Source organism: Lipotes vexillifer, unplaced genomic scaffold, assembly GCF_000442215.2.
Source record: "Lipotes vexillifer unplaced genomic scaffold, Lipotes_vexillifer_v1.1 scaffold779, whole genome shotgun sequence".
NCBI lineage: Eukaryota > Metazoa > Chordata > Mammalia > Artiodactyla > Lipotidae > Lipotes > Lipotes vexillifer.
In genome coordinates, this window is record NW_006788448.1 from 1,343,133 (window position 1) to 1,349,472 (window position 6,340).

At 41.0% G+C, this 6,340-nt stretch overlaps 1 protein-coding gene across 1 annotated transcript in view; it reads right to left on the bottom strand.

Moving 5' to 3' along the window:
• Positions 1–109, bottom strand: part of HMGCR (3-hydroxy-3-methylglutaryl-CoA reductase) — a 21,094-nt gene extending 20,985 nt beyond the window's left edge. The window contains exon 1 of the mRNA XM_007461607.1: positions 38–109. The gene's annotated coding sequence lies outside the window, so the exon portion shown is untranslated. The remainder of the gene's footprint in view (positions 1–37) is intronic.
• Positions 110–6,340: the final 6,231 nt, after the last annotated feature.

Here is a 6,340-nt window from a genome sequence, read left to right on the forward strand (position 1 = left end):
ACCCTAACCCGCTCCCGCCCACCGCCGCCCTCCTCACCTCCCGATCTCACCAGAGGCCACAGTCCCCGGGAGCTGGCGCTCCGCGCGTCTCCAGTCAACGAAGACGCGGAGCGGAAGAAACCTTTGCTTCTACGCACGCTCGGAGCCGGACGAGCCTGTGACCAATAAGGAAGGATCGTCCGATCGCCTAGCCAATCATCTGGTGCTTGCTCGGCCTGACGGCGCTACGTCACGAACGGTCGCCTTAACAACCGCCCACAGCTCTCACCCGTGCTGAGAACGGGCACCGCACCATCTCTCACCATGGCTCAGCCAACCAATAGCCAGTAGAATCCCAGCACTAGGGCCTGCCTATTGGTCACAGAGCCGTGGGGGCGCAAGCATGGAAGCTGCCTAGGCGAAGACGATAGGGGATCTGGCGGGTGGAGTGTCCTACAGCCCAGGACCTGAGCTGGGGTCATTGTGGCTGTGAGAGTACAATGGCCAGGAGTAGTAGGGAGCAGAATTGGGGCGTGAAGATAAACGCAGGGTCAGGTCAAGGATAGAATGCACAATTACTTAGTGGAGAGAGGTGGAGGTGGCCCTGAAAACCAGGATGTACAAAAGGGAAGGTGGCAGCAAGAAGCACTCCCAAACCTCAAGCTGACCCATTTCCGAAACCCAAACCGACACTTCCCTGTGATTTACCCATTCCTGTAAATAGTGTAAATGGCTCCAGTCATGGGGTTTCTCTCTCCCTCCCTCTCTCCCTCCTCCTCTTCCCCCCTTCTCTCCCTCTCTCCCTACAGCACAAGGCACTAGGCACAGACTGTCGCTTCGCTCTGAAATGTGTCTCCTTTGTCGTGTCTGCTTTCCCTCTGACCCCTCCCTGCTGCAGACCTTTATTATCTTTTGCCTGAAATTATGCAATAGCCTCTCCTAACTGGTCTCTCCACGCTTAGGTGCTTCCACCTTCCAATCCTATTATTGCGTTGGCCTGCCCCCAAATTACCAAGAGTTGCTCATTGTCTATTGAATTAAAGAAATTGGCAACCCCAATATGGCCCTACCCCACATTTCTTGTTTATCTCTCACTACTTCCTGTGTCAACCCTACATTTCAGCCAAAAGAGTAACTGACCTTTTTTCAGTCACACTCAGTACCTTTTTGCTCCCTGTTTATGTTCTCTGTTTAATCTGGACATGCCTCACATTTCAACTGTTGAAATCCTAATTCTCCTTCAAGGACTATTTCATATGTCAACTCGTTTCCTGATTCCCTCAAATACAGTCATCTCTCCCTACTCTGAACACCCATAACATGTCCATATTCTGTGACCTGTGTTATTATTATATGGAACTTTCTTAAGAACAGGAATTGCAATCCCCTCAACTTTTAAAGACCTATATTTTGAAACACAGTCCCTGATACCCACTATACACTCAGGAGGAGTTTTAATAAACTATTATCTTGATAAATTCTCATAATCCTAATGAAATAGATATTTCCACTTACAAGAAAAAATGAGTTTGTTAAACAACTTGCTTTAGATCACATACATAATAATTTGGAAAACTGAGATTTGAACCCATATCTAAAACTTATATGGTTCTACTATCCTCCACTGCTTCAGTATAGGATCTTTATTCATATCTCTTTACGAAATACTTTTCGAGCACCCATTATGTGCAACGCACCTTGGTTGGCACTGGAGTTATAGCAGCCACATGACAGACATGGAAACTTCCTTTATAAACCTTATACCCCTTCATAAAATTAGATGACTGTTAAATATTTGTTGAATTGATCATAATGGAAGGAAAGAGTTTTCACAGAGAAGAAGACCAAGGGGAACTAACCAAAAATTAAAGTATCCTATTATGAGTCTTATCAAAAGGAAGAAGAAAGAAAAAAAGATCTGTAAGTACTCAGAGCTAGAAACGTTGTCGTACTTCTAATGTCCCCAGAAGTCAAAAGGACCAGCTATCTCAGAATTATAAGTCACAGATTATATAAATGCTTACTAATATAAATTCAAATAAGGATTATGAAGGTGTTTCAACAAAAAGTCTTTAGACCAAGATTTGGAAACTGTATTCCCAAACTTGGCTTAATTAAGAACTCCAGTGAGATTATGAGTTCAAAAGCAAGTAATAAAGAAACTCTAATTGTCTAGTTTTATGTTCTTAAAACAACTTCTATATGATTCCCAATTTATGTCAGAAGGATCTTTATGCACTTAAATAATAATTTGTACTTAATGATAAATCACAGAATTTGGCAAGGACACACATAGAAGGGGAAAGTAGGGGCGTGGGGACAAAGGAATCTGTGCTTTCTTCTTCTGTGGGTTTACCCTCACAGCAAAGAGTTTATAAAAGTACAATTTTAAGAGATCTAAATTTAAAGTAGTGAATGGCCCACATTGCCATCTTTATCCACATAGCTCTTAGTATTTACTTATATAAGTATGTTAGCCCTCCATCACTTTTCCTTCTTCTTGTTGTCATAGGCCATGCTTTAGGATGAGGAATTATAACAGGAACAATAATAACAATAGTAGTAAAATTTTATATAGCTCTTTCTGTGCACTAGCCACTTTTCTAAGTGCTTTATTTATATTAACTCCTTTAATTCTCGTAACGTTCGGAAAGCATTAGTAGAATCTGCATTTTACAAATGATGGAGCTACAGAAACAGAGAAGTTAAGTAATCTGCCTAGGTTTACACAGCTGGAATACGAACTTTGAAGTCCATTTCCTGAGCACATGCTCTAAACCACTCCACTGTGCTATCTTTAGTATTAGCACATATCACGACTGTTGAAGCTTCTGATGATCCATCGTGAAAGACCTTTCATAACATCAACAAAGAGTTTTACTTATTTATTTCCCATTCACAGTTCCCAGCTGTGTTCAAATTTATATCTTCCAGCTTTGGGTAATTTTCTCTCTCTGTCTTGCACAAAATTTTTTTTTTTTTAATTTCAGGGATGTCTTTTTTAACTAGTACATTACAACTGATAACTGGTCACTTAGCTTTTGGCAGATGTTGTGACTGATTATCACTCCTGCTCAAGGTCAAGAAATATTCACGGAGGAGCTACTCTATGCTAGGCAAAGGGCTAGGCACTCAAGGTACAGATTTTTACATGTATATATATATTTTACCTGTGCCGCACGGCATGTGGGATCTTAGTTCCCCAACCAGGGATTGAACCCACGCCCCCTGCAGTGGAAGTGCAGAGTCTTTTTTTTTTTTTTTTTTGCTTTTTATGTTGAAGAATTCTGAAATATTAAGTAAATAAATATTAAAATAATTTTGCAGATTTAAATCTAATTCCAGAGGAAAATGCACAACCAGCTTAATGTAGAAAATATGCAAAAGTAAGCAAATGAAAAGGAATACACAAAAGTGATGATAGTAGTTATATTAAAGTAGTGAATAACTGAAGTAAAGTCTGTATCCCTTGTTGAAAACCTAATTCTGTTATATCAGTTTCTATACTTGTGTGGAGATAATAAGCCTTTGGATTACAAGAATGTTTTTTTTTTTTTTTTTTTTTTGGCTGCATGGGTCTTAGTTACGGCATGCAGGATCTTTTAGTTGTGGCGTGTGGGATCTAGTTCCCTGACTAGGGATTGAACCCGGGCCCCCTGCATTGGGAGCGGGAAGGCTTAGCCACCGGACCGCCAGGGAAGTCCCTCAAGGTGCAGATTTAAATAAGAAAACATACACAAACGGATCCTTCCAGATAACATGGTAAGGGTTCTGAGTGAGGTATGCCAAGGGTCCACTGAGAAAAGAGGCAGGGCATGGAGTTGGGGTGCAGGGTGTTTTGGACAAGGGGAGGAAGTGGTTTGAAGGAAGGCTATTGTAGGCACTAGAGTCAAGATTGTGAGCATGAGAATGGAGGTGACAGATACAGGAGCAGAACATTTAATTAGGCAGAAATCTTGTAGTACTGTAGGATATGAGATATTTAAAAGGTGAGGAAGTCACGAGCAGGTTGGCTGATCTCAAGTTTCTACTGGTGGCATCTCACGTAGGCCAAAGTCTTGGCTACTCCTCTTTTAAAAATTTTTTTGCTTTTTTACTTCAGTAGGAAAACTTAGAATTCTGCTGCTTCTTTGTTTCTAAAACTTTCTAAACAGAAATCAACAGCTGGAGCCTCTCTTGAAGTTAGGAGCAAAGGTCTCTGCAGGAGAGGGTGCCCACAGTTAAAGATTTCTTCTGTGCACCAAACCTGCTTTCACTGTTTAATAGTGATTCTCTTTACAGTTTCCCCATTCCTCTCTTTAGGCCCTTCCCCAGCTTTGCAGAATCAGTTGGGGAGTGGGTATGAGATATATTGGAATATATATATATATATATATATATATATTTTTTTTTTTTTTTTTTCTCTTAAAGGAATTTACACTCCTCAGGAAAAAAGAACGCTCAGACAGCATATCAATAGAAACAGCATATCTATAATGAGGAGTAAATATCTATTCCCGAGATTCTTAGGGATTCTTGGCTAGGGTGACTGGTTCCCAAAAAAGTCAGTGAAAGACCAATAAAAGGGGGAAAGAAAAGGAACACATTTTGACCCAAGTGTGAGCACCACCTTTTCTCCTTCAATAACAAACCTGATTCTGGTCTCAGCTGATAAGAGTGGAGTGAGCCATTTACTATAAAATCTGTATCCAGCTCAGTTGTCAAGTCCCCAGTATCTTCCTCCTGTTCACCTTCATTCTTCCAATCCCAACCTCTTCCTTCAGCTTTGTAACTGCTCCCAGTTGAGGGAGGAAATTATAATCGTGGGAGAAAAAACAAGGCAAGTGTAAAAGAAAATAAAGAAGGATAGTGGCGCAAGGGGGCTCTCTTCAGCTTCCCTGAGCTACTCCATTGAAAGAAAAGACAAAGAACAATTGCCCAGGCCTGCAAATAGTAGGCCATCTTTTAATATGAAAGTACTATCGCTCGTACGTAAATATGTAAATACACAAAAAGTGTATAGCACCCTAACTGTATCTGCTACAAATTGCAATGAATTTGGCTACAAGTAACAGAAAGCCTAAACTAGAAGTGGCTTCAACAAGATAAGCGTTTCTTTTTTTTCTTGGGTAAAGAAAACTGGAAATAGTTCATCTAGGATTAACATGGAAGCTCAAGATGCTTTCAGGGACCCTTCTGTCTCTCTGCTTCACCATCCTCAGCCTGTGTTTTCTATCCTCAGGGTCACCTTATGGTCCAAGATGGCAACTGGAGCTCCATTTTCATATCTGCATTTCAGTCCTTTTGGAAGGAGCAGAATAAAAACAAAAGGGCGGAAAAAGGGCCCCTCCCAACTGAGTCAGCTCCTTTTCACTGTTTATATCTCAGTGGCCAGAAGTACAAGGCCATACCTAGCAACAAGGGAGCTGGGGAATGTAACCTTTTTCTTTTTTTTTCCGGCAACAATGTGCCCAGCTCAAAATTGAAGAAAGGCTCCCACCTCTAAATCTTCCATATCGTCCCCACACTGGGTGAGCATACAGTAAGTACTCAAACCAGTTGCTGATCACTTAACTCAAAAACAGGAAACAATTTTACTATCAAGATTTTAGGGGCCTAGCAAAAGATATAAACCTAAGATCAAAGATCTGTTATTTTATAAACATTAGCTTGAAATGTCAATGGAATTCTCATTAACATCTAGACTTGAGTTTCAGCTAAATCCACCAAAAATGTATAATATTACAAATGGTTGAACATAAAAAGGTAATCTGTGAAACTAGCAAAGAGGGCTCTCTTTCTCTCTTTTCAGAATAAAGGGCCTTGGGAATCCCCTGGTGGTCCAGTGGTTAGGACTGCACTTTCACTGCCAAGGGCTCAGGTTCAGTCCCTGGTCAGGGAACTAAGATCCTGCAAGCCAAGTGGTACAGCCAAAAGAAAAAAAGAATAAAGGGCCTCACTGGTCTTATTCATAGCTTTAACACCTGTAACACTGAATGAATAGTTACCAGCAACTTTCAACCAGCGTGTGGTCTTGATTTCCCTGCTTTTTCCTCTGCATCGTTTAATACCTACCATGATCTCCATGCTTTTTTACCACAATGGCTACCTCCTTCTCTGAAATTTCTTAGGCCTGTGACTCCTGCCTCCCTGAGAAGGTTTCCAGTTCTTTCCACATTTGTTTCAGCTGGACTGAACTGAAACTAGTTATTGATGCTTTCAAAGCCCATGTCTTGTGGGCCCCGATGAGCACTGATAAGTCTCCTGACCTTGTCTCATCCCTAAAATCTTACTTTTTCCGTTTGACTTTGCACTTTCCAGGCTTTGAAGAATTTGTGCTTCTTGAATGACAGTATGTTATGAGATGTTCTTGATAAAATCT